The 15567-nt window shown below is 41.2% G+C and overlaps 1 protein-coding gene across 8 annotated transcripts in view; it reads right to left on the bottom strand.

Moving 5' to 3' along the window:
* MBNL2 (muscleblind like splicing regulator 2) overlaps positions 1 to 15567 on the bottom strand; it is a 172524-nt gene that overhangs the window by 75282 nt on the left and 81675 nt on the right. The gene's annotated exons all lie outside the window — the stretch shown is intronic.

Here is a 15567-nt window from a genome sequence, read left to right as displayed (position 1 = left end):
TATCCAATTTTTCACACGGAAGATTTAATAGAAGAGATTTATTTTAGTAAAAGACAAAATGTTTCACTAAAGTACTCATTAGTAATGCATAAAGGGCTACTGAGTCTCTGAAGATCCATTTTCAGAGAGAAATGTTGGGATAATTTTTATATTCTGATTATAGAGAATGACTTGATAAAAATTGTCCTTGATATTAACTTTGCATGGCGGGGGGGGAAATCATTGAGTCTAGCAGGAGGCAGGTCAAAAGAAATGGGTAAATTTAGCCAACATTTTGGAGTTGCTTTTACAAAGGTAGATAGATGTGCATCGGCATAGTCTCACCTGTGATGTGGGTGGGATCACCTTCGCTGGCACTCTGACACACAGAGGGACAGCAGTGGGGAAGAGGAAAGGGGAGAGGCTCGCTCTATTCAGCCAGAGTCTTCCGTCACCCTCATGACTGTCCTGCCCATCCATTCCTTCTCATCAGGCCCAGCCTTTAGTGCCCTTGGTTGTTGCCAGAGCTTGGGCCTGGCCAGCACTCCCCCAGCGAGGCCCAGGTCCCCAGAACCAATCCTGAAGTGACACTCAGTCTTTGCACCAGGGCCCCAGCTTTGATGGCTGGACAGCTGCTCTGTTTCAAGCCCTAATACCCACAGGATGTCCCATGTCTTACACTGTAGGGTCCCGTAGGCTTGTCTTTTTGCCCTGAGTTCAAGGTCTGAGAAGCGGCCTCCCTCCAGGCTCCTTCCTGGAGTGAAGCTCTGCCTTTCATCTTTGCCTCCAGAAAACAGTGCCTGCAGGCTGGGGTCCTGTGTCCCCTCTGCATAGTTGTTGCTCACTCGCACTTCCCGAAGGTCCCCATCCAGGGTTTCTCTTCACTGTGGTCCGCCCTCAGCAGATATCTGCTAATTTTTCTCAGGATTCCTGCTGCCCCACCTTTCTCCAGTATGTACCTGGAGAGGTGGAGGCCTTGAAACAACACACCCAGGCTCACAGCAGCGAAATCTCCATGTGTTTGGCCCAGTGGGCAGAACGAACTCCAGACCCTGGGGTCTCTCCTGGCCAAATTTAGCCCAGTAGTGAGATATGACATGACTTCCTCTTTCTCTGAGGACTTGCCTGTAAACTGTGGAAGAAGTATTTTCCCTTAGCAAACCCCAGCTGTTCTTCATCTGTCCTTGCTGTTTGCAGACTTAAGCTCTAGATAGTCCAGAAACTGCTAGTCAAATGTGTATACAAACTGAATTAATACATTATTATGAGAGCTAATTTATATTTTTAAAAGGGGGATTACATATGTGGTAATAATACTTGGTAACAGCCTTTGAATGCAGTCAAATACCACTATTATTATTTTTGAATACTCATTAGATGCATGCTAGACACCATGCTAACAGTTTCACATGCAAAATCTCAGACAACCTTTGAGAGGGGGAGGAGCTATTAATATCCCTATTTGACAGACAGAGAACTGAGGCCTGAGGAGATGAATGATCTTGTCCTAGGGTGTGTAAGTAGCAAGATGTAGAACCAGGATTTGAACCCAGGCAGTGTGACTCCAAAGCCACTGCTCTTAATCACTATTCTTCTTTCATATATTCATATGGTTGTAAAGACTAATTATGTTGGCTGAATTCTCATAGTGTACCAAGCATGGTGCCAAGAGCTTTACGGGAATGATCTCCTTAGTGTTCACAACAAGCCTTTTGGGTAGGTCTTATTTTTATGCCGATTTGCAGATGTGGAAACCAAGGCACAGAGAGGTTAGATAACTTGTCTCAAGCAACACAGCTAGTAAGAGGAAGATACAGATTTGAACCTACTCCTCCTGGCTCCAGAACTGCCACACTCTCTGAATACAACGTACTGATTCTTACCTTTTGTCTGGTACTGTGCTAGGCCCAAGTGGCTACAAAGATGAAAAACAAACTCTTCTTATCTTTGAGAAACTCAACATACATAAATCTGCAATGCATATACGCATGAATGGAAGGAAAGAAAGCATAGTAATAAGTAATATTTAAGCCTAATGTTAGCCAGAAGGATCCATGTAATGTTTCATAAATCATACAGTTTTCCAAATCCAATTAAAGTGATCGAGTATATTTTATAAATATGGTTGGCTTTTAATACATCAAACTAATAATTGAAGTGAATAACCAAAGTAGGCCACTGCCATCATGCCTCTGTCTATTAGGGCGAGACGAGGCACCAGTAACAGCCTCTGGGACTGCCCTGTTACAGGGAGATCACAAGCTTTCAGAATCTGCAAATGAGGCACCTGGATTTCAGGCAACCAAAAGGATTATGCGTATATAAAACTATTACTTAAGAGCTCTGCATGCATACTTTAGGCACATATCAGTGCTTTGTTTATTGAAAAAGACTAAAGTCCCAGATGAGAGAAGCTTCCTCAGAACAGTAGGGTGGGGGAACTGTCCACCTCCTTCAAATGACCCTGGTATGAAACACGTGCCTGTCCTGGGCAGGTCATACTTGGACACTTCGTGGGGTTCCCCTGGGAGGGTATGCAGTTTTGAACTAGTTCTACAGGACCAACATTTTGTTCACAGTATCTACCCAGTTTTAGCTGGTTGCCTCTGTGATCCACAAAGACAGCTGAGCCATGAAAAGCATATGCTACCTGGCCCTGGAACAGAGTGACACTTATCAGACCACACGGGACTGAAGCGCAACTGATGCATCATCCATCACAAAGCCTGGCATCTCCCACATTGTGTTACCCAGCCCTAGATACATACCCATCCCCAGCCAACTTCCATTCCCATTGGTATTGTCAGGCTGGTCCAGACCATCAGATGTGTGACAGTGCTGACAACAGATGCCTTCTCTACCTCCTATACCCTCCTCTGCACTCTCCCCTTCATTCACTCCACAGATACATGTTGCAACTCTACCATGGGCCAGGCAGTGTTCCAGGGACATGGGATATCAACAACAAAACTCACAAATGCCCCTGTCCACACAGAACTTAGCTTCTAGTTAGGGGAGACAGACAATAAGCAATAAAGAGATATACAAGTTATGCAGCAGAACGTGCTGAGGGCTTTGGGGAAGAACAAGTGGGTAAATAGGACGGGGAGTGCTGGAGGGTTGGGTGGCCCTTTTGAGTTACATGGGTAGGGCCATTACGACAAAGAAAGTAATTTAGCAGCAAAGACTTTGCAGAGGTGTGAAGTTGGCCTGCCTGTATCCAGATGAAGCTTATCCCAGGCAGAGAGAAGAGCCGGCACTAAGGGCTCGGGAGGATGCATGCCTGGTACATCTGAGGGTCAGCCAGGAGGCTGGAGAATCTGGGCTCCATGAGCCAGGGCCAACCTGGAAAGGAATTCTGAGAAACAGCCTTATCTTGACAAGGTAGGGTCTTACAGGCCATTGTAAGAACTTGTTTTCTTCTTTGAAGGAAATGAGAACTTGAAGCAGAGGAGTGACGTAATCTCACGGTGTTTTAGAAGGATGGCTATGGCTGCTGTGTGAGAATGGACCAAAGGGGCCAGAGGTGTCATCAGGAGGCCAGTTAGGCTGTGGTTGTCACCCAGGGAAGGATGATGGTGGCTCACACCAGGCTGCTGGTAGTGGGAGAAATGAGAAGTGGTGGGTTCTGGGTATATTTGGAAGGTGTAGCCAATAAGATTTCCTAACACACTGAATGTAGAGTAGGAAAGAGACTAGTCAGGATGATTCTAAGGTTTTGGGCCTTAGGCACTGGAAGGGTATATTTGTCATCAATTGAGATGCAGAAGGTATGGTTCAAGCAGATGTGGGGGCAATAGCAGGAGTGGCATTTGGGATGCCTATAAAACATTGAGAGAGAGGTGCCAAGCAGGCTGTTGGCTTCAGGAATCTAGAGTCCAGGAGAGAGGTGTGGTCTAGAAGTGTACATTTGGAAGTCATTGACATAGGAAAGCAATTGACAGCTATGAACAAACCATTGGTTATGGCCATGAGTGCATTTCTCTCCTCCAATGAACCTTCAGAGAACCCCCATTCTTTCCTGAATCACATCCAAATGCCTCACCCACAAGCAAGGTCTTCCACATTGCCAGAGAGTAAGCTTCCTTTCCAGTCCAAGCCCCGCTTTCTTTTCATGCTGAGGTCAGTTGGAGTTGAAGAACCCAAAGACTTATTATGCCTTCTTTCTCCTCTATGACTTTGCTCAAGCTGTTTCCATTTCTCTATTTTGGTCCCCTGACTTTCCCTCGCATGAATGACTCTGACCACTCCCAAGCTTCCTTGAGAGAGCATTTTTCCACTTCTCTGCATGTCTCTAACAATCTGCACCTCTGGGGCAGCACTTAACCCCGAATGCCTGCTATTAATCATTACCAATATCAGTATCGATGTCAGATCCCATCTTGGGCCTATCTTGTAAGTTGCTCATGAGCAGAAACTCTTTCTTGCTGTTGGGAATAGCCAGTAACTAGGGCCCAGTGCCTGAAGAGGGCAAGTGCTTTGCTTAACAAATGAATTTTTGGAAGACAAAGACTTCAAAAGGCAAGACCCTTAAAAACCTTGTGGATGAGATCTGGAGTGAACAAATATACCTTGATAATTATTTTAACTGCTTTAGAAGCTATTTTTTTTTTCATTTTAGGATCCTTAAATAACAGAAATGCATGTGAGAATTTAATCAAAGTATATGTAAGAGTTTTTTTTTTCCTGTAAGACAAAACTATTGTAAAGAGTTTAAATATAGTCTCTGTGTGTCTCTTCAAATGAAAATCCGAAGAAGTATATGACTTTATACTTCATCAATAAACAAATTAATACAAACAATTTATATATATGAAAATACATTTCATTTTAATGAAGGTTTATCACTATATGCCCAATGTTTTTAATCCTGATTCTTATAAAAGCCTGAATTTTATATCATTCTATTTTACATATTGAGAGAGCTGAGGCCCAGAGTTGAACAGCTTGACCTAAGTTGGATAGCTTATCAGTGGCCACAGAGCTAGGAGGTGGGAAAGCCAGGATTCTCAATTTATCTCTCTCAAATGCCAAGGGAGAAGTACTCAAACTCTGTTTATCCAACCTCCTCGCCCCTTCCTGGAAGATCTCGAACATTAGAGTTGTTGACCTCAGTGCCTGAGCTTCAGATTATCTCAACGGAAGAAAATCAGCATGGCAAGAGCCTCCCAAGAGTCATGTTCTGGGACAGAATTAACTATCAATTTCAATCATTCATTCCTTCAATGCATGATTGAGTGATAAGTAAGTGTTCATTTATTGAGTGCATATTTAATGTATGCTACTCCGTGTAGCACTGTTCTCAGCACTAGAGACAGAGTGATGAGCATAACAAGCTAAAGTACCTGTCTTCATGGAGCTTATATTTTAATGGGGGAATGTAGACACTCAACAAGATTAATAAATACAACAAGTAGTGAATATGATGATGGTGGTAAGTGCTAGGGAGAAAAACAGAAATGAGGAGACAGGAAGTGTGTGTGTAGAAAACTTTACAAGTTTTCATAGGATGAACAAAGATTTCAACGAGAGGATGCCATTTGAGATGTAAAGGGAGCAGGCAGCAAGTCTGGCAGCTTCCGGGGAGAGGAGAGAGGAAGTGCAATAGTCCTGAGGCAGGAGCGTGCCTAGAGTATTCTAGGAATAGCAACTAGGTCAGTGTGGCTAGAGCTGAGTGAGTGAGGGTAAGAGCAGTAACTATGATTGGAGAGGTGGGGAGAATGCGGTGACCAGATTCTGACCCTTGCCAGTCATCGTAAGGACTTTGGCTTTTACTCTGATCGAGATACAAAATCAATGGAGGGTTAATGCACTGGACCATATGACCGAGAGGTTTCCATGTTCTTCACATATTTTTTAAATGTATTAGCAGCTTTAATAAATTATGAGAAAGTGCATTATGTCAAACTCCCAATTGCTGGATACTGCTGATCTCATACAGATCTCCATTTAGCACTGCCCTTGTGATCAGAGAGCAGGTCAGAGCCTGGGAGAGCATAAAGGGCTTACATATAAAAAGCCCAGGTGTAGTGGGCCACACTATTTCCAGCGTGCCAGCCTCAGACCTTGAAAGAATGTGTGTGGCTATCCCTAAAGCCTGCAGCTCAGCCTTAAAATCCAGACAGCTGGGAATAGATCAGCCATCTCTGCTACCAGCTCTTGGAGCAGTGCTGCAGGGAGAAAGCTATCCATCAACAGCTGTTTAGGCAGCAGGCTGAAAATGCTGCTCCAAGAAGGGCAGCAAGAGGAGAGACAGGCTCTTCGGCGGAGCAGGAAAAAGTCCTGGTCAAACTTCTGCCAACCCCATTTACATCTCACGATGTGAAGTCATCCTCAAGTTCCATTTCCCTCTTCAGTTCAGTAAGATCTTTTCTAAAAAATTTGATGGGATGTTCCACAGATAAAACACTGGCTGATTAGAATTCGAGTTTCTTCTGTGCAGCGGTGGGTCCTATGTATTGTGAGAAGGTAGGAGTGCAGTTAGATGCATGGAAAAGCAAAGCAGAGAAAACCATTGAAAATTACTTCAGAATAAGCAAATTGATAGCTTAGTTTCTATTTTCAGGATTTAGAGTTAATACTTTGGACCTACCTTTGGCCTGAGAAATGCAAACCTTCAAAGAGCCACTGGACCTTTAGAATTTAGGGAGCACCAGTAGGAGCCCCCACTTTCCAATTCATGGTCCTCAGGTACAGAGGAAATGACTTCTTTTCAGCCTATCTATGTGCAATTCCTCCCAAGAATTTTAGAGTTTATTTTCCTCTGTGCTTCTCAGCGTTTCCCTCTGTGGACCATTGCTACCCCAATGGACGCGAGTTGTCACCAGTGGAACATGGTTGCATGTAGCACCAAACGCTATTTGTAGACTGAATAAATGGTGTCTTGCAAGTAAGCACATGCATGACAGTTTCCAAAGTTATAAATTCTACTGTGAGGAATAAAATGCAGAGTCAGACATACAATTTTAAGTTGAATTCACAGTACTTTTTATGTGTTCCCAATCAATAGGTAATGAAAACATACTTAGTAATATAGGTGCTCAGACAAAATTGTTTAGTGCCAAAGAGGAATTTTAATTCTTTAAAAACCTATGAGCAGTAAATGATAAGTAATAAAATGAATCTAAGTTGTGGGCTACTGATATTTGAATTCTAACTCCAAGGCAGTGGTTAGAGCAAACTATGGGTTGTGAAGACCAGTGAGAAGAAGAGACACTCTAGGGTCTCCTGGTCTTTGAGAACTACCATTATAGACTCATTTCTTGGAGATATTTCTTATTCTTCATGATCCAGGACTTTTGCAATAATAATAATTCTGAAATTATTAAAACTTCAGTGTAAAGTAATTTGTTAATTACTTACCTCCAGTAAAAGAGGATGTTGGAATAGAAAGGAAATAGTAGACTTCATGAGAAACAAGTCCAAGAAATACGAAATTAGGAAAAGTACTCAAAAAGGTAGGTGAAGCGGGAGAAATGCTGCAAGTAGAAGAGAAACTTCTTTGTTTTCATCATGAGAGGATATTGGATTTTATCAACTACTTTTTATGCATCAACTGACATGACGTCTTCCGTCCCCTTCTTCCATTAACAGAATGTATCCCATTGATTGGTTTTCATGTACTTAGAAGCAATTTGCCAAAGGCTGGAGCAGCTATCGACACGTGAACCTATACTTTTCTTTTATGAATCATTTTTTTCGAGTTATTTTCTATGCTGGATTGTTTCTAGAATGTTCTCACATGCTATGGGGGATTTAAAGTTTTAAAACTTTGCAATGTTTCAAGTCAACACTAAGAGCCAGTTCTTGGTCATTAGTTGGTTAACACCAAGAGTAGAAGCTCTTTCCCTTTATTCAAAGGAAAAATAAGATCGAGAATAACATAGAGAAGGACTATCTGTAATAGGGTATGGGATAAGTTACGCAAAAGGAGAAATATTGGTGTTTGGACACTCACTTGAAGAGATTTAACCAAAGGGGAAGCCTAGGAGGATGCTAAGGAAAGAGGACTGTTAGACCTTAACCCAACTAAAGCCCCTTAAGAGTATTTCCTCACGTTTAATTCAGGCAGCTTCAGTGACCTCAAAGCAAACAGGAGGGAATCTGCATGAGCACCACACAGCTATACATGGTTTAAAAAAAAAAAACAAAAACAAAAAAAAAAACACTCCCTTCTAAAAAACCAACACTGTCTCAAGAAATTGATTTTTCCAAGGAATACAATTTCAGTTTGCTATTTTTGCATTTCTGAAATCGTACTCTTTTCTTTTAATTAAAAAACGTAATCCCATAAAGCATAGCCAGAATGAAAAGCGTTAAGGGTGTGAGCTGGCTTGTTTGCTTAAATTTAATTGTAAACATTGTTAAACATTGGGAAACATGGTGGGGGGGATTTACACTTAAGAGCGCCACGCTACCATAATTACTACCATGTTTGAAGACTCATTTTTGACAGTTTTCATATTTTATATAGTTATAATCACGGTGAACAGATAATTTTGTCTCCTGATTGTTCTTATGGAGCCAATCACACACCTTGCTTCGCTATGCTGCTGGAGAGCCTCACTGTTTACAATGCCGGCATTGTGTTTGCTTGAATGAGTGCACCACAATTAACTCTACCTCCCATTCTCGCTCTTTACAGTTCTGAAATTTCATAAATAATTTTGTGACAAGCATTTTCACAGGCATAGTCATTCCTCCCCCTCTTTTTGATTTCCTCAGTGTAGGTGGAATTATTGGATTAAAGAGTATGGATTTTTGCGTGGCTTTTAATGCATCTTGAACCTGCTTATTCTTAAATGTAATCTTATCTGAGCGCTCAGCATATCTGCATGTTTCTCTCAAGACCTAATCATATTACATTGATTTTTATCAGGCAATGAACACATGTTTTTCCTTTTGCCTTAACTGCCAGGAAACTCAGAGCTAAAGTTCTATCTAATAAAGGGTTCATCTCAGGTGACCGGTAATAAGTTTCTCTTTTCCTTTGGGTTGATTTTCTAGTTGTTCCTTTCAAAAACAAAACAAAAAAAAAGATGCTGAATTTCAAAAGTTCTTTCAAATTCCTTTTAGAAACAGGTGGACTATAAATCTCATTCACATACATACAGACATGTATGCAAACATATATTTATTGTATCTAACATAAAACTTCACATAATTAGCATCATATCATGAAAACGTTCTTGGCACTGGAATCTCTAAGATGATCCAGGGCAGTACCCTCTTTTTATGGTACAGACACTGAAGCTAGAGAGAGGACGTGACTTGTCTGGGATCACAGAACTCTCTGGAGTCAGAGCCAGAACTAACTTGAATCCAGGCCTTTGGATGCCCAATCAGAACCCTGAAGACAGCATGAGGAACTGGTTATTTGCTTAGCCTTCAACTTTGACATTTCTGCTGGGGGCTCAGTCCTCTGCCCGACAGTCCTGATTTTAGCACCGTCCTAGGCCTCCACTTTGGTTAAATCTCTTCAAATGAATGTCCAGACACCAATATTCCGCCTTTTGCATAACCTGCTTCATAATTCATTACAGATAGTCCTTCTCTGTGCTATTCTTGATCTTATTTTTTCTTCGAATGAAGAAAATGAGCTTCTACTCTTGGTGTTAACTTGAATGAAACCAACTAATGAACAGGAACTAGCTCTTAGTGTTGAGTTGAAAAATTGCAAAATTTAAAATTTTCAAATCCCCATGGCATGAGCTATGCTCAATCTTCTATCTCTGTGACACTTTTCATCTCCCTTTCTTCCTTGATTTTCCCATTGCTACCATCCTCTGCAGGGCCCATGTTATTTCATTCCCAACTGTTGGTTTGCTTGGGCTGCCGTAACCAAGTACCACAAACAGGATGTCTCAAGCAATAGGACCTCATTCTCTCACAGTTCTAAAGGCTGGAAGTCCAAGATCCAGGTGTGTGCTGGGTTGGTTCCTTCTGAGGGTCATGAGGAAAAGACCCATCCCAGCACCCTCTTGTTGACTGCGGATGGCCATCTTCTTCCTGTCTCTTCACACTGTCTTCCCTCTCCATGATTATCTCATGTCCAATTTCCCCTTATAATAAGGACACTGGGTATATTGGATTAAGATACCCTGATGACCTCACTTTAACTTGATCACCCCTGTAAAGGCCCTGTCTCCAAGTAAGTTACAGTCACTAACAGTGGCTTGAACTTCAACATATGAATTTGGCGGAAGATAAGATGCAGCTGCTCTTGATTGCAAAGGTCATTTTGACATTTTTCATTTCCCTGCTCAAAGTCTTCCATTGTCCCCACTTACCAAATAAAGTCCAAATTCCTCACTTGGGCATGCAAACTCTCCCACAGCCCTGTTCCCGAGTGTTGTTGTTATTTATCTCCGTGCATGCCCCATGGTTTTTTATGCTACAGTCCAACCATGCTACTCTCAGATTCCAAACACACCCACACTTTTCTGCCTCTGTGCCTATGCTCACGGGCTCTTTCTGCACACACTGCCCTCTTACTCCACCCCCACAGGCCCATCTCTGATGCCCTTTCTTCATGTTGACTCCTCAGTCCCACTCAGAAACGTCTCCTCCCCGAGGCTTCTTTTGCTTATTATTATTTTTCTTTTGGAAAAAAGAGAGAAAAAAAGAAAAAGAAAGAAAGAGAGAAAGAAAGAAAAAAATGAAAGAGAGAAAGAGGAAGAGAAAGAGGGAGAGAGAACCAGAGTCTTGCTTTATTGCCCAGGCTAGAATGCAGTCTAAAAATGGGTATTGAAAACCTCTTTTATGCCAATAATTGTATAATTGTGTCTTTTGCTTATCTTGCTAGAAATGAAGGGCTATGACCATTGTCATTGTCACAGTTACTTGTATTCCCTGCTGCTAGACTGTACCTTCCTTAAGAGCAGGGACTTACTCATCCTTGCACGCCTCTCAGTGCCTTTTCCCAAAGTGATCACTTGTATGTTTTGTGAACACATCAGGGGAAAAAGAAATGTTCTGTTGTACAGATTGATCATCATAAAACTTCAGGGGCCTCTAAAGCAGCTCTTGTTGTAATAGTGGGCAGGCCACACATGATGTAGGTTAGTGGAGAGTAAAATAAATTTAAAAGGGGTTGCGTGTAAGATTTAAGATTATTGGTGTGTGGGTATGAGCAGTGTTAAAAGTTGTCATCATCATTTTTACTAGGAAATTCCCTTTGTCCTCATCATTTTCCCCTTCCAACAGAAAATTCCATGAAGCTCATTTCTAAAGAAAAGTAAATACCCAGATGGCCAGAGGGATGACCTTTCTCTAACAGAGGGGATGGATTTGTTATCCAGCCAAATGTTTGAAATTCTTCCACCAGCATGCATAATTGAGAGAGATGTGTTAATTACCCTTACATGACAGCTGGTAGGACTTCCTAGAGGAACTCTGAAAGGAGTATTGATCTGGAATCATTGTAAGTCACTGTACTGTGGTGATATAAAGGTAAAGCTCTGGTAACAGTTTTTGAATGAGCAGGTCAATGTGCTGGTCCTCTATGAACTGGGGCCTGCAGGCATATGGCAGCCAGCCAGTGCTCGCCTGGCAGCAAAAGCACCAGTGTGATTCTTTGCATGACTAGAAATGAGTGATACAAGGAAAATCCCAAAGATGTAATCCCTATTATTATAATATCTCTATGGCTCAAAATGAGTTGTTTTCAAAGAGAAACACAATTCCAAAAAGCGAGGATGAGATTTTTGTTTTTAGCCCCTGTATCTGTAAACAGCATTCTCATCACTGAGTGTTATTTAAGGAATTGAGTGCACAGCATTTGACTCAGCACTGTGGACATTTTGAAGAGGGAGCAGAAAATATGATCCGTGCCCTAGAGGAGTCACTATCTTAGCACTTGGGTGGAAAATAATTTAATTCTCTAAAGTCTTTTCCAGGTCCAAGATTTTATGATTCAATGAACAAAAAAGAGATCATTTTATCTTTAAGCAGCAAAAATGTCATGAATATTCTTTTGTCTAAAAAGCAATTCATATTTACTAATATAATTTGGCATACTGCTGCTACATTAAATTTTTCAGTTTTTGTATCACAAATCTGCACAAGGGAGCTTTTGAATTTATTTTTCCCTTTCCTGTTGCTGACTAAATATTTTTTCTTTTACCTGGAATCACATGAAACATGGGATTACTTGACTTTTCTGAAATCCAATATAACTTCATGCTGGCTTCCAAAGTAACCACTTTGTTGTTCATTCATACATTGCTGAAAAAAACTATCTGGTTTTGGTTGAGTCTAGGGAAAATACACTCAAAGTTTTTTTTTTTTCCTTAAAATGTGTAGAGGAAAAATATACATCTCTTTTAAGCATCTGGAATCAATTTAAGGCTTTGGCACACACAGTGGAAAAATCAATAGAAGTTCAAAGTTGAAAGGCAAAGTTGGCCTCGACGAGTCTCACTAAACTTGTGTCCACCAAGAAAAATAAAGAGAGGATTTCTGACAACCAACTAAGATGGTCAAATAATCAATCAATCAACAAATCAATCAACATGGTTTTATTGAAGATGGTTTTATTTATGTTGCATGCTGGGAGATGGAACCCACGAGATTTAGACTTTCTTTCTATCCTCCAGAAAGGTTTTCAATTAACCAGGTAGACAGCAGAAACATGCCTTGAACGATAAGGCGTAAGACGCTATATTGAGAAAAATCAAGAGTCTACAGGGCTGGGCATGCAGGGAGACTTCATGAACACAGAGTGATCCAACCAAGGCAGAGCTTCCACACATTCCTGAAATCCTGTTGAGAATTCATCCAAATTTTCTTCCCAATTAGACAAGAACTTAGAGTCCTTGAGCCTTGTTCCTGTTGCTTGGCAACAACACCAGACTCTACCGAGCCCCAGGAGACCAATGTCCAGAGGCTGTCTACTTCCCAAGCAGGCCTCCTCCACATGAAAAATGAGCTCATAAGTAGGACACCTATTCTCCTCATCCCTTTCTGGTGCTGGGAAGCCCTTCAAGTTTTACTGGAAGTATTTGCTCCTTTGTTCCTTGCTCAGATGGAGAAAGTGAAATGAGGACCACCAAGGGATGAGTTTCCCATTTATGTCCCAGGCAATCCCACTGATGCCCAGTCCCAGCCTCTCCATCATGTTTACAAATCATTGCAATATAAAGAAAGAGGTGTCTTTTATGTCACAGTAGTTGCAAGGAGTGACCATGAATTTGCTCTCAGAGGGTAATGGAAGTCTCCAGAAACATGTGCCTTGAAGAAGAGGAAAGAAGAAGATGGGACTGTTTGAAGAACGTGAGAAAAAGTGAGAGTGCTCAACTGTGTCAAATACTGCTGAGAGGTCAAGCAAAATGAAGGGCTGCAAAAATGGCCATTGAATATGGCAATTAAACAGTTACTGGTGGTCTCATCAAAGGCAGTTGGTGGAGTATTGAGAGCAACCACCAGGTTGCCTTGCAGTGAGCAAGGGTTAAGGGGCAGTGGCGAAGAAGGTCAGACAATTCCATCATCTGAAATAACCTATTAAGTTAGGTTATTCTGGTTGGGGACACTGGGGAAAGGGGAGAGGAAATGATTTTTAACGTTATAGAAAATGTTTTCGTTTTTCCACCTTGCCTCTGTATGAGGAGAGAAAGGGAACATGGGCAGACTAGCAGTGGAAGCTGCTCAGTGAGGGCACAATAATGCCAGGACACCTCCAGGCTCGGGGAAGAGAAAGCCCCACTGGAATCTGTTGGAATTAACACATTTGTTCTATTCCCTTTTTCATTCCTTCTCTTCCCCTTCCCCCTTGTTCAGCTACTCTTAGAAACCATTATCGCTTGGACAGCTTTCTGTCAAATGTCTTGAACTTTTCATGAGAAACCCATCATGAGACTCTGGCAAAAAATATAAAATCCCTGGAATTGTTTGTTTGTTTGTTTTGAGACAGGGTCTTCCTCTGTTGCCCAGGCTGGAGCGCAGTAGTGTGATCATAGCTCACTGCAGCCTTGACCTCCCAGGCTCAAGTGATAAACTCTCCTGCCTCAGCTTCCTGAGTAAATGGGACTGCAGGCATGTGACACCACATCCAGCCATTTTTTTTTATTCTTTGTAGAGATGAGGTTTCACCATGTTGCCCAGGCTTGTCTCAAACTCCTGGGCTCAAGTGATCAATCTGATTTAGCCTCCCAAAGTGCTGTGATTATTGGCGTGAACCACTGTACCCAGCCGATTTGGGATTTTGAAGTGATGGTTTAGGCTTTTACGCAGTTAATTTAAAATTACATCTTTCTAATATTGTCTGAGCATTGGGGATTGATACGTTTTCTGATTTGCTCATATCATCTGATACATGTGTATCTCTTAGATTTCACTATTTCCAAGTAGTAGATTTTAAATAGAAATTCTCCTATTAAAGCAATTTCCTAATTATGCATAGGGGTAGTAGAAAGAAAATTTGAAAATAAGAGTAATTCATCTAAAAATATATGTTAGCCATTGTTTTTCAACTAAACCAAATAATTTAACCAGAACTCCTGATAAGAAGTCAAGTCAAGATGCTAACTGGAATTTTACCTTTTTAAAATACCCGTGAAGGTGGTAATTAGCACTTACTTGATTAAGGGTGGGCTGGTAATTAAAAGCAGGAAGAATATGGGCAGAAAGCCCAACAGAACACAGAGTAGTGATTTTCAACCGCCTTTTTTAAGCAGCAGATTTCCAATGAAGCCTTATGTAGAAGGTCAATATATAAATCAGATTTTAAAGCATAAAGGTCAAAAAGAACTTCTCTAAATTAAGCAGAGCTGGTATCCCTCCAACTTTCTCTCCTCAGAGACTATCGTGGAAGTAACACCACAGAACTTATTATTTTAAGTCTATGTAATAATGTGTTTTGTTTGTAAGCATTTAATAGTTTGCAAATCTCTGTCATTTCATCGTATCACTTGATTTTTATAACAATACTACGAGCTAAGCAGGCTAGATATTACTATTATTATTGCCACTTTGCAAATGATTTGCATAAGGTCATCTAGCTTATAAATGATAGATCTGGAATCCAAAACCAGGTCTTTAAAGATCTTATACTATGATCGACAAAGACTTTTCTCCTAGAATAACATAAAAACAGTGTTTTCTAATATGACTTTCCAACTGAATTAATCAGAGAATTTTTAAAAATGCAAATTCCTGTCCCCTCTATTGAAAATATAAACCAAGGGCCATGGATTGGAGCCCTTCTTCAGATGTGGGATTAGGTTTGGAAAACGCTGGTGTCAAGTCATATGATGGTCTCTGCCTCCCCAGTTACTTCCTGAAAGTGGGCTAGAAGTTTGAGAGAGGGCTTGTCAGCCCACAACAGTGTCACTTATTCAATCACAGCATTAAATTATATCCTAGTGACCGAAAGAGCTGGTGCATATTCAATTATGCCTAATTTATACCCTGGGACATGCTGGTTCTGGCTCGATGTAAAATCCTGGTAGAATCACAATTTAACAGACTTGACAGGACATTAAAAATTACTATGTTGTCTCCAAAGCTCATTAAATGAAAGCCTACACTTTCCTATAAGGTTCAGAGACAGTCTACATTATTATTTTTCCATTCGTTTTTGTGAGGCATATG

Source organism: Sapajus apella, unplaced genomic scaffold, assembly GCF_009761245.1.
Source record: "Sapajus apella isolate SASKATOON/1434 unplaced genomic scaffold, GSC_monkey_1.0 scaffold9, whole genome shotgun sequence".
In the NCBI taxonomy this organism is placed as follows: domain Eukaryota; kingdom Metazoa; phylum Chordata; class Mammalia; order Primates; family Cebidae; genus Sapajus; species Sapajus apella.
This window is presented reverse-complemented; position numbering and strand designations above follow the sequence as displayed.